Source organism: Pangasianodon hypophthalmus, chromosome 10 (assembly GCF_027358585.1).
Source record: "Pangasianodon hypophthalmus isolate fPanHyp1 chromosome 10, fPanHyp1.pri, whole genome shotgun sequence".
In the NCBI taxonomy this organism is placed as follows: domain Eukaryota; kingdom Metazoa; phylum Chordata; class Actinopteri; order Siluriformes; family Pangasiidae; genus Pangasianodon; species Pangasianodon hypophthalmus.
This window is the reverse complement of record NC_069719.1, coordinates 27942855-27955997: the sequence shown is the minus strand read 5'-3', so window position 1 is coordinate 27955997 and position 13143 is coordinate 27942855. Positions and strand designations below refer to the sequence as shown.

Here is a 13143-nt window from a genome sequence, read left to right as displayed (position 1 = left end):
TATTTATTATTTTAAGAAACATTTTCTACATGATGGTATAACCAGGGTTAAGAGCTATAATTTTATTTTGCAACAAAGCACTCTGGTTCATTTTCAAACATTAGAGCTATCATTTCCACTGTGTTGGTATGTTCAGGAAAACCGTCGTGCTTGCGTTCCTGCTTATTAGCATAGTTCATTGGCATTTCCACCCGGGCTACGTGAACCTCCATCATGCACGACACGGCATTTGCATGCAATTTGCACGTGAAAAACTGTTGACATAAGTATTTACAGTTTAATCGTGTTCACCTTTGCGTGCACGCTAGTTTCAGAATAACTCATTTGCAACCATTTAACCTTATCTGCTAATCAAAAGCAATGAATAGCATTTTAATTACGCCAACCGAATTTGTGTGTGTGTGTGTGTGTTTGTGTGTGTGTGTGTGTGTGTGTCTGTGATTGGATCTGTGTAATGTAATGGTGTGATACAGGAAGCGGCTATATTGCTGTCTTTGTTAATCAGAATAGAGCCACCATTTTTCTTTTTTTTATTTACACACATTCAGTCATTCTTATGAAAAAAAGACCTCTCAATCAAGCCGGCTTTAATCTATTATGGATGCAGAACTATATGTGTGTGTGTGTGTATGTGTGAATGGTCATTCAACAACCGGATGAATGACTTGAAATGTTTAAACACAGTCTCTCTCATTCACCAACGATATTTCATTCTCGCCCGCTATCACGGCTCGGAAAATGAGGTCGCTCGGCTTTGTGTGTGCTTTAAAAGCCCCGGGATGGCCGGACCTTGAGATTTGTTTAGTTTTATCACACGGATTATAGGACAGCTGGCTGATGAACGAGCTTTTACCTCGCCAAGGCCAACCTCTGAGACATTTTCGACCTCTTGAATATGTGTACTGGTTTGTGTGTAAGAAGGGCAGAGTGATTATTAGAGGAAGATGGGGGTTGTGTGTGTGTGTAAGTGTGTATGATTAGCAGAGGACACAGAAAAAGGCTTGGCGTGTGCTTGGTGGTAGATACGGCGGGACAGGAGGTGGCATTATCAGTGGTGCGTGAACGAGCGCTACTGATCCAGCAGCACTGATTAAAGATTAAGACTCAACTCGGCAAGCTCATCTAGCCGGATTTCTCCCTGTGCGCCGAGCACCGAATCAGCTCCACACGTCACGCTTCGTGAGCACAGGAACCCACAATCGCTTTTCTCCCATACCACTCTCTCGCTCGCTTTCACTTCTATCTGACCCTCCCTACATCATGTCTCGCTGCTCCACGTGATAGCATCAGTCTCCACTGTGGGAGGTTTATCACTGAGCCAGCGCCTTTATGGCCACGCTTTGGATCAGTAAGACTGCTCTTATATGTACATCATCCAGGCTCGTAAAGAAGCAGCACTTTCCCCCTTATTGACTCGACCAGGATGCGTCCGAGATGTAGATCTAAGACGGAAACCGCTATTAAGGCTGGAACTCCGGTGCCTTTACTTCAAAACAATTCATTCTGATTTATTTAGCAGTTTTGAGTTTTTTATATTTCTACACGTAAAGCACCTTTTAAAGTCACAAACATGACACAGCTAAGTATATTGAGCACATGTAAAATCCAAATGCATTTGATTTATTAATAAGGCCATGTTTTTATTTCTTTACTAGCAACCTACTTTCTCCCTTCTACATGGCAGCTCTACACTGTGGTCCTATTGCGTAAATCACATTAAGTGGAAATTGTTTTACTTTCTTAAGCAAAGAAAATCACAAAGAGCAGACATCAAACATAAATAACGTAATAGTAAAAATAAATTCAGTTTATTTACCCCACAGATGTGTTTTTATACCTCTGTCCATCTCTCCATCCGGGCATCTATCCGAGATCATCAGCGTGATATCTCAAGAATGAGTGGTTTACTGATTTTTGGATTTATATGGCATTATCATTGTAGGCAGCAAATGAACTGATTAGACTTTGGAATTGATCCAAAGGTCACAGCAAGGTCAGATGTCTGAAACAGTTTTTCTTCAATAGCTTCCTTCCTGTTTGAAGTATATTTTAAGGGGATTTCAGGCGTATAAATTAGTAACAAGAAGGACTAGACTTGTTGGCGGTGGAGTCATTCACATCAAAACTGTTGGCATTGAGTTCTACTTGTTTTTCTTTTTTCACTGGTGGATCGGAGCGAGTTTTGTACTGATATGGAAAAAAGCAGCTTAGCAGTACGTACACTAACCATAACAGCACTGCTTTTCAGTTGTACTAGCTAATTAGCTTAGATTGATTGTATTCTGAGTTGAAATAGCTCTGATTTGACACATCGTAAATCTCCTCAGATGTACTCAATGATAAGACTTTCTGTTTTTTTCTAACAGCACTTTGGCATCCATGTTGGATTTTCTTGCTTGAGCTGTAACCTGATGGAGTCAGTCAGGTGATGTCACATAAAACATGCCCTGGAAATCGAGTTAAAAACTCAAAGTTGCCAAAAATGTTCATCTTGATGCTAGAATGATATATTTATTTAACTGTTTAAGCAACATATTAACTGTATTTGCTCATTACATAGAGAACATAGCGTAGAACATGCACTAGTGCATGCATAGTGCACTACATAGTTCACAAAAATGTCTCTATTTTACTGCTACTTACAAGTAATATCACTGCTTTTAGGACAGATTTTTTTATTCAGTTTTTACAATTTGAAAACTGTAAGGACCTTTTTTGTGTAAATGGCATGCATGTATTTCGAACCCTACTTCATGGGTCATTTAAACTAAAAGTAGAATTTGCCATGTGAATGTGGATTATTAAATTACTGAAACAGTGAAGAGTGCGATTTGTTCTCGACGACGTTGTGGTGAGAGCCGAGCTCTTTTCTTGGTACCAACCAAACCAAAAATTCTCTATATGGACATGGCGTGCATGAACATCACCTCACTAAGTGATGTTTTATTTAGTGTCAGGCCAAAGAAAATCAATTAGCAAATTTCTGGTAGTAGTCTGCCCATCGATTAAGCGATTACATAACGAGTACTCGTTCAGCTTGTCACCGTCATGATTTTAGCTACACTACGTTTCTCAGACTGTAGAAGAAATGCGGAAGCCCTTTACTCTCTCACTCGTTCTCTGTGATAATAGGAACGCCGCACACGGCCTCCCTGAAACAGTAATGTTACGCAGTGCAGCGGAGACGCCGTCACACCTGTGTGCAACACTATTAATTGTGTTGTTCTGTGTTGTTGCATGATGCTGCGCTGTTTGTTAATGAAACACGTCACACACCGACCCAGTTTGTGCTCATTTAAATGGCCTGTTAGAGGGAAAGCAGCTTTGCTGCACTCACCTGCTCTAAAAAAGAAAGAGAGTCCTTGAGAGAAGAAAGATGTGTGAGTTTTATAAACGTTCATTCAGAAATCCACCGTCTCGAGTCCCATTCACAGACTGATGAATCGAGCGAGTTAGGAGCAGTGTCTTAATTTTCATTAAGTGCCCTTTCCCCCTCGAGGGTGTGTAACCATGGATTCGGCTCCTAACCGGGTTTCCCTCACCGCTGATCCCCAGCCAAATTTAATTCTGTGTCTCCTGGGTGCTCTCCCCAGGCCCCGAACCACGCATCCTCGCAACACCATCCTGTGTGTCTACAAGTGTATCTGAGCTTCTTAAAACACACACACTTTGGCGTCTTTCCTGGAGACCGGCTTGGCTGCACCTCTGCAACCTGGGATTACATTAGTTTCCATTCTCGTGCATGGCTGGCTAGGTGTATTAGCCAAGCGCTAGCCGAGCAGCGGCATTCACGGAAAGCAGGCAGCCTTCTACTCGGGGAAAAAAAAAATGATAAAGCTGTTGGATTTCACATCACATTTTGCTCACTGACCTTCAGCGAAATGTTAGAGCTTAGCCTGGTCCGGCTGCCTGGTTGAGCCTGTCTCAATCTCCGAATCAGAGAGCTCGTTTACAACAAAGATAAAACCCCACAGGGTCGGATTTGTTAGAGAACAGAAATGTCGAAAAGTGTGTGTGTGTGTGTGTGTGTGTGTGTGTGTGTGTGTGTGTGTGGGTATGTGTTATAGTTTTCACACTCAAAACCCAGCACACTATGATCATATCTCTACTGATAATGTTTGAACTTTCCAATTTGCATCATTCAAACACTCCCACATACACACTGTTTCTGGATTGTGATTGGTCAGAAGGTGTTGATGCAGATCACAGGTTTATAATAAAATGCTAACTCTGATACGTTATCGTTTCTATAGTAACTGCTCATTAACAGGGATTTGTATTATGGCGCTCCATGTAATGATAAACAGATCAACAAAAAAAGCGTGTAATCGTTGATATGGTGAAGTTTTCTGTGAGGAGATGTTTATTTAACATTTATGGAAGGAGTCTCCAGTTTCAGGTTAGGTATGTGTCGTTCCTTAATAAATAAAACAGCGAATTGTGCTGGAGAGTTGCTGTGGAATAAGAGGAATGCATCCGGGCATGCTCTTATAGAAAAATAAATAAGTTTGTTATGGTATCAGTAACTCTGCTTCATCACACCACTCCGTCGTTGATTATTTTCCTGTAACAGCGCAGCATGAAGCTCAGCTCTAGGCTTTAGTGCGTCTCTGTGCTGAAGATGCTGACCCAGCACTTGATCCAGACCAAAGCACAATAAGCGAGACAGAATCTCAATTATCCTGCAGTGAATAATAAAGCCATGCAGTGTGCTGTAAAACTCATTACACACCGACACACAACACGCACAACACACCGATCTGCTCGATGTCCTTCATACCAGCGCCGTCGCTCTCATCCACTTCATATGTACTGAAGCCGAGCTCACAAAATCTCCATCGTCCCTTATGTCCACACTGCCTCTGGCTTTACACACCGTGTTAATGCTGGACAGTAATCGCGTGCCTGGAGTGGACAAGGACACCGGGTAAAGGCCGTGCAGAGGTCAGGTGTTATTTTATAGAGTGTGTGACCTCACCTTGCAGCTCAGCTCTCAGCCTTAGGGATGTGATTATCTGCCGCAGCAAGAGACGAGAAACAGAAATGTACAATATTTTGCATTAAACCCGAAAATCTGCAGGCACAAGAAAGCCATTACGGCATTCCTCTGAAGGTTTTTCTTCAATTTGTACCACTTTATGCCATGTACCCTCGATAAATGATGGCAGAATGAGGGGAAAAATTGGGGGTAATAACTCAAACCTCGGTGCAAAAATAATACTCTTAATACGATGTCAAAGACCAGTGGGAATGAGGACAAATGGCGGAGCTCCCCTGGGGTTCACGGGCGAAAGAATTAACGAAGCCTGTCACCCCGACCCAGCCGCCGTCGTTGCTATGGAAACGGACGCCCGGGCGCCTCTGGGTAACCGTGGTGACACAGTTGCCGCGGCAGCCAGCCTGCACCTCTACTCCTAGGCAACAGAGAGCTGGGAAGAGAGCATGGATAAGAACCTGCATCTCAAACAGCACAAACGAGCTGTAATGGAGCTTAATGACGTCTAAGGGGAAAATTCATGCGGTTACAGACTTTATCATGTCTTTGTCTCAGCTGTAATGAACCCTCAGTTCTGAGGTGCAACACTCTCTATAATCTGCTTTACTGTATCTGTGTGATTTCTGGATCTTGTCGTCTTAATCCACGACAGCTTTGCGCAGGTCTAAGAGGTTAGCAAGCGAAGATTAAGAGAGCTTATTAAAACGATCAGAGACGTGGCCAGAATTTCTGCATCCACATGGTCAGTTCTTCAGTTCTTCATGTCCTGTAGATTAAAATGCTAACCTGCTGGGAATGAAATTAACTCTGTAGCTCATTAGTCACAAGTTTCTTTTCCAAATTTATTAGCCAGGCACTGGTTCTCACTAGCCCAAACATCAATATCTCAAACGTAACTGTGGCCTTTTTAATTAATAATCCTTAACACTGAGTGTTAGCTGATATTGCCTTACCTTAAGCTTCCTATAAGTAAGGAATAACACACCTGGGGGAGTGCTGTTACAGGAGATTAATCAACGACGGGGTGGTGTGATGAAGCAGAGTCACTCCTACCACCCTAAAGTTGATTATTTACCTATAACAGCACATCCCCAAGTGTTATATTCTTCTTATAACACAGCAATTTGCCAACAATTGCTCTGGTTATTAATTAAAAAATGACATTTCATACTTTTTTAATCTGTTTATAGTTACATTTAATATTATGGAACATTTAATGTTGTGGAACAAGTTAGTTCCTGTTGTCAGTTACGTTACAGCAGCTATAAACATTTGTTCCCTCACCACTCTCTCTTTATTCCCTGTCTTACGTTAATAAGACGAAAAAAAACACAGCTTGTCATGTTACAGAGAAAACACAAAACGTAAAATCTTCTGTCCTGAAGATGTCAGAAAACTTATGGTTTTACCTCTGACTGTTACAAAGCACTGACACTGGAGACTCCTTTCTTAAATGTTAAATAAACATCTCCTTACAGAAAACTTTACCATATCAGTGAAAACGATAAAGTCTTGCTTTGTTAAACAACGTTTTAATCTGTGTGTTATTAGTCTTAGATTACATAGAGTGAGTGTCATGTCAAGTTCCTGTGTAAAGTAACTGTAGAAGCGATAATATCTTAGAGATGAGGAAATCTATACACTAATACTGGATAGAATACACACTAGTTTTGGATGAACATTACGGTAAGGTTAAGCACTAAAGTGGCTTTTCATTTCATAATGTTACCCGTGCCAGATTTTACCTCTATTTCACACCCGGCTGTTACTATTACTGGATAAAAAGCCAGATAGGTTTCAGTTTATGTAAACTCAATCCCACTGGCTTGCTTTCAGGGAAGACTTCATCTCAGATTCTGGCTAAAATATCGCTTTGGAGAGTTAATGTGTAAAAACATTTACATTTAATTCACTCGTGGTTTTGGAACTAGCTCTAATCATTAAATTAAGCTAGATCTAAAAATAATATAAATGTAAAAGCAGTTCCACGTTATGTGAAGATGAGTGTGAAAGTATGGGGAAGTTATCCGAGCCCCATGGCGTCTGGGTCTGAGCCGGGGGAATCAAGTGGCTGAGGAGTGCGGAGAAGCAGAGCGAGATAAAAGGGAAGCCCCCGCTCTGCCAAGCCCTCAATGAGATCCCAGCTGTGTTCACTTTAAGCCACTGTCCCCTCTCACCTCATTCAGATGGAGAGAAATGAGACGCTGCTCGAAAACACGTAGAGCTCAGGGTGCGCAGGTCAGAGAGAGAGTCGGATAACGCGTTATATTACCCTCACACATCCACTCGGAATTACAATTCCCAACAATCCACTCCTACATCCCGTGACTGGTACTTATCAGAGAGAGAGAGAGGGAGAGAGAGAATTAGAGAGTGAGACAGAGAGACACAGACTGATAGACAGAGAGAGTGAGGGAGAGAGACAGAGAGAGAGGGAAACAAAAAGTAAGAGAGAGACAAAGAAAGCCAAAGAATGAGATAGAGACGGAGTGAGGGAGTGAGAGATGGAGACAGAGAGACACAGAGGGAGAGAAAGACACAGAGAGATAGAGATAGACAGACAGAGAGACACAGAGGGAGAGAAAGACAGAGATAGACAGAGCCAGAGAGATAAAGGCAAAGAGAGTTACAGAAAGACAAAGAGAGAGAGACAGCAAGGGAGAGAGAGAAGAAAGCTAAGAGTGAGGCAGAGAGAGGAACAGAGTGAGACAGAATGACAGACAGAGAGAGACAGGGAGAGGCAGACAAAGGGAAACAGGGACAGAGACACAGAGGGAAAGAGAGAGATAGAGAGAGAGACACGCAGAGAGAGAGACAATTTGTTCATTTATTTACTTGCTTTGGCAAGAATGTCTCAGAGAGAGAGAGAGAGAGAAAGAGAGAGAGAGAGACAGATTACAAAGACATAAAGAGTGACAGACAGACAGACAGAGTGAGAGAGACAAACAGAGGGAGAAAGACAGAGAGAGAGTGACAGACAGAGAGAGAGAGGACATATGTGTTGCTGCATGTTGCTGTATTTAGAGACAGTGAGGTGGATGTAGAGGGATTACTGCTGGATGTGGGCAGGTTTCTGGCTTGATTAAATACACTTTAGCGGATTAATCAAAAGACAGATCGTAAATCATCTCTGCACACACCAACCTCCTGCAACCCAACCTACAGCTGTGGAAACTCTTACTCACTGCTTTGGATCTGAGAGACAGAGAGAGACAGAGAGAGAGAGAGAGAGAGAGAGAGAGAGAGAGTATAAATACAAACAGAAAGAGTATGCTGACAGTGCCGCTGCATTTTCACTGCACTGGACACAGACATACTGTAGTGAGTTCCTTTCATTTCTGAGCGCTGATTACAGTTATTTAATCGTTCTCATGTGATTTGCTTTCGCTCTTCTGTCCGTTTGGAGTCAGACTTTTTTGGTTTGGGCTTTTAAACAGGACATCAGTGATATAATCCTGGTGGTCAGATGTGTGGACGCAGAGGGAAGCACACTAATGCCTGCCTTCACTTAATTCTATTTATACCACAGCACTGTCGAATTCTGGACTGTGATTGGTCAGGAAGTGTTGATTATTTTTCTATAACAGCAGGTCTGACAGTAGTGCAGCTGTAAATCACAGGTTTATATTGTTGCGCTCTTATATCGTTTCTATAGTAACGGCTCATTCATGTTCAAGTACATAATTGTGATTAAAAAACGTGTGTAATCGTTGACTTTTTTGCGTTTAACATTTATGGCAGGAGTCTCCAATAAATACTCGGAAACATGATGGTGCTGCAGGTCAGGGTCCAGGGTTCGAGCTTGAGCTCAGCTTACCTTCTGACCAGAATAAAACAGTTCCTGAAGATGAATGAATTAATAAACAACATAAATGCTTAAAAATTAATTACACATCATTAAATCAAACTGCCTGTTCCAACTGTTTAAGGTTCCTCCTGTCACAGAATGGTAAATGGAGGCAGTACAAACAAAACAAAACAACCAAAACTGTGAAAACAAGAACCATAAACATGAACTATGGATACAAGGCAAAAACATACAGACTACAAGCGAGACTGTGGCACGCATGACAGCACACGACAACGCACGACAATAACAAAAATTTGAATTTAAATAATGGTGCTAACAAGGTATAATGAGACACAGGTGAGAGTGATTAGTGACATGTGATGTGCTGAGGCTGATGGGTAGTGTAGTTCAGCGCCCATTGGTGCTACCATGACACCTCCTTTTTGATATATATATTTTTTGCAACAATTCACCAGCGACCAGCGTAACGACACCTGCAGAGGAATTTGGTTAACTCAGGAAAAACTTTTCAATAGAGATGCTTTTGATCCGATACCCAGGGTCGGTACAGTGAATCGGATATCTGAGAAAAAAAGAATGAATTCAATCTGATCCAAACGGAAAAGATTGGAATTGGATTTGGGGAAGATTTTTTAAAAAATGTTGACTTGACTGTATTGTTTTGTTAGGACTGATTTTTTTTTTATTATATTCATACTTTATTATATTTATTGTTTTTGCATATTTACTGTATGTAATAGATTTTTGTGTGAAAGAAAGAATAAAAAACTGAATAAAAAAAAAAAAAATATCGAATGGGTATCAGCTGATACTCAGGGTTTCAGTATTGGTATCGGAAAAGAAAACGTGGTATCGTGCCATCTCTACTTTTAAGAGGTTTATTTAGTTGTTATTTGAACTAGCTAGAGTCCATGAAAGAGGCATTATTGGTACTTCATTAGCTTGATGTCTGTGGAACCCTAATATTGACTGATTTCATTAGCCGTATGTGCGGAGTATGTACATAACCTTTGACCTCTACATCCTCTCCTAATGTCTAATTGAATGTAATTTTCCGTTAGGAGCCGAGGCCATGCCTGGGCCTTTTTTTTTTTATCTTCTTTTTTCAGACAGGAAGCAGACGGAGGTGTAGTTAACATTGCACAACAAAAGGTAGTGACATGAGGAACAAAAGAGCCTCCAGCTTTCAGCACGAGCCCAAAAAGAGTCCCGAATGCTGCGTCTTTCCTGCGTTTGTTTTTCTCTGACATCACGGTTAGTTGCAATGGTGCACAGAGCACCGTCAGTCTCCTGAAGTGACCGAGAAGCCGGCACTTGTCACACGAGTTACTGAGGCATGTGACATGTGACACCTGCTGAAGGAGGGTTTCGCACAGGTTACACCCTCAGCCACAGCTCTCGCAGGTAAACACGAGCCGGATGAGTCGAGGCTTGCTGAGGAGCGTGAAAAACAAGAAGCCGTTCCTCTGCTTCTAAAGGGCGTCCCGATAGAGCAGAGGAAAGGATCGAGCCTCATGAGAGCCTCCACAGAGCAGGTACAGAGCTTCCTCCTTCTCCATGGGTCTCTCTCTTTCTCTCCTCACGGAGCTTCATTAACGTGTTTCGGACTGTAAGGAGATCTCAGCGCAGCGTTGAGGTTTGCGTCACTCTGCATTCCTCTGTGTGTTTATTCTGAGTTCAGTTCAGCACTGAAAGCCACGGCCACATGTTCAGCCTGCTTTCCACTGGCGAAGTTTACTTGTTAGTGAGAAAAAAGAGGAAAACATTGTTAACTTCACTCTGAACAAAAAAAAAAAAGTTTTGTTTCAAAGTACAAGCTGTTTCCTAAACTGCTGCTGAGAGACTTTGTGCTGTTGTTCATAATGTTTTCGTGCGATTCTACACTGACGCAGATGATTAATTAGCGCCAGCTTATACTACAGTGGTGCTAAATTCTTGCTTCTCATTGGTCAGAAGGTGTTGATTCATTTTCTTTGACAGTAATGCAATCCTTCTACCACATTATCTTACTCACTCACTCACAGGGACTTGTACAGCAGACGCTCCTCATAAACAGATTAAATAACGTGTGTGAACATAGTTATGGTGAAGTTTCCGTGAAGCTACGAAGGAGAGGTTAAATTAACCTTTATGGAAGGAGTCTCCAGTGTCAGAGGTATCAGAGACATCTTTATGCTTTCTTGTGGTTCCTTGGTAGCATAACAAGCTGCATTTTTTTGTCTTATTAACTTCAAGAGAGAGAAAAAAGAGAAGCTGGTGAGGGAAAGACTGTTTACGGCTGCTGTAACATATACAGGAACCCGTTTCATGGATGTTCCACAACATTAAATGTAGCTATAAATGGATAAAAAGTATGCTGTGTCATTCATCAATGAATAAAAAAAATGTAATCATTGGCAAACTGCTGTGGTATAAGAGTAATAAAACACTTCAGGGTGTTGATAATTTTCCTGTACCAGCACTACACTGAGTGTTTTATTCCTTATATAAATTTGTGAGATGAGATATGAGTTTGTCGGTTTGTCTAGCTGCAGGTATCGTAATAAAACCCGCCTGCATCTCAGTTGTTCTGCCAGTGTATAAAGACATGCTCGCTAAAAGTCCTCTATTTTCTTTAACTCTTGTTGATAAATATTAAACGGCTGAAAATCCTAAATGGAGATGCGATGTGCACTCTGTACACAAACGGAGCATTTTCAGGCAGAAAGAGGGCAAATCGATGGATTCAGTAAATGTCACAGCGAGAAAGGGCTCGGCCTGTAAAGAACATACACTTCAGAGTTGTTTCTCTAAATATCTCGCTTGTATAAGTACTCCGCAGATTCATTTTGGCAGACATGGATAGCAAGTGACAAGCTTTCTTAGTTACTTTTTTTTATTCGCCAGCAACTTAGGCATGTACTCGCTGCTAAATAAAAGATCTTAGACACCTAAAGCTAACTCTGTAATCGTCACGTCTGCATAATTCATACAAATGCGCTTTGATTATTAAAAAGCATGCACAGATTATTAGATATGTGTTACATGCCGTTAACGACAAGCACCGTCCTCAGCTGTGAGAACCGTAATGGATTTAACTCCAAAAGTGTGTTAATTAATATCCTGATAATCAGCCCCCCGACACAGACCTCAGACTTCAGCACAAACAAATGTTTTAGGGAGGCAGATGGTGTTTGGGCTGCTAACAGAACGTCACGCTTAATTATCCACTCTCGAATTCAGCGCGCTCCCGTGTGCTGGCCAGCCCTGGGCCTTTTCATTGCCATCTACAGGCTGTTGCTGAGCACTTTGTATGGAGAATTGACCGTAGAAGCGCAACGGCAATAAATAACATTGGGAGTAGTCATTTTGTATACAGGCCCTTTCACAGCAGGCCTGTTTGTTCAGTGATGTGTGGGTGCCTTTACTTGTTCTCGGCTTTTCTCTGCAGAATGGCGCACACTTGACTCTGTAGTTAGGCGCTTCGGTGCAGATCTTCCAGTCATAAACAGGGCTGTGATTTTATTTTTAATTATTCAGACGGTTATGAGGTTCTAGAGGCTCGGAATTGTATCTCTAAGGCTGCCGTTATGCTTAGTGTTTTTCTTAGTGCCTGTGTGGGTTTTTTTTTTGGTCATAGCAGAGCTTCCAAAACTCAGGAAAAAGCTTCAAGTGACATCAAGCACTTCTCACGCAGGTTTCGGGGCAAGCTAAAAAAAATAACCATGGAGGACAAAGAGCCGGTGAAAAAATGAGTCCTGTCAGTAAGCGAGATGTGTACGAGATGTACGACTTATTACAATTCCAATGTTGCAATGTAACTGAAATAACAGTGTGTGTGTTGTATGTTTTGGGTTGTTCTCCGGTTCGTCCCACTTTAACTGTGACAGTCAAGTCACTCAAGCAGCTCAAATTCTCCTCATTGTCTGCCTCAATATCTACAGTGAAAGCAAACAACCTCCTCATCACCAGAGTTCCACCAATCTTCATTTCATCTGCATTACTGAGAGTAGTAAATCTAATCTACAGCAAGCTAGGCTAGTTACTTCACCCGTACTAGTTACGACTGGTAAAAACGTTGTTATGGTTACAGTGACTCGTATGAGACACTTTCTTTGATATCAGCACAAAAAGAGCTCTAACTCGCACTTCCTGTAAGGAAAAAGTTGGAAGCACCTGAATGCGTCTTCACAGTTAGTCATATTGGTATGAAAATGCAATAAAGGTGCCGTCTTTATTTATAAGTTGGGATATTTTTGTAACTTTCGACAACTTTCTGCTCATAACTTCAATAAAATATCTGTTCAGAGGACAAGCTTCAGTCTCAGCACCAATGGCTCTGTAAACACAAATGATG

General features: G+C 41.7%; 1 protein-coding gene across 3 annotated transcripts in view; it reads left to right on the top strand.

Moving 5' to 3' along the window:
* The window catches only part of foxn3 (forkhead box N3), an 85935-nt gene that overhangs the window by 11685 nt on the left and 61107 nt on the right, over window positions 1-13143 (top strand). Inside the window, exon 1 of one of the 3 annotated variants that reach the window (XM_026926310.3) lies at window positions 622-10342. The exons of the other annotated variants lie outside the window; for them this stretch is intronic. The gene's annotated coding sequence lies outside the window, so the exon portion shown is untranslated. Of the gene's footprint in view, window positions 1-621; window positions 10343-13143 lie in introns of those variants that run through there. 3 annotated transcript variants of the gene reach the window in all.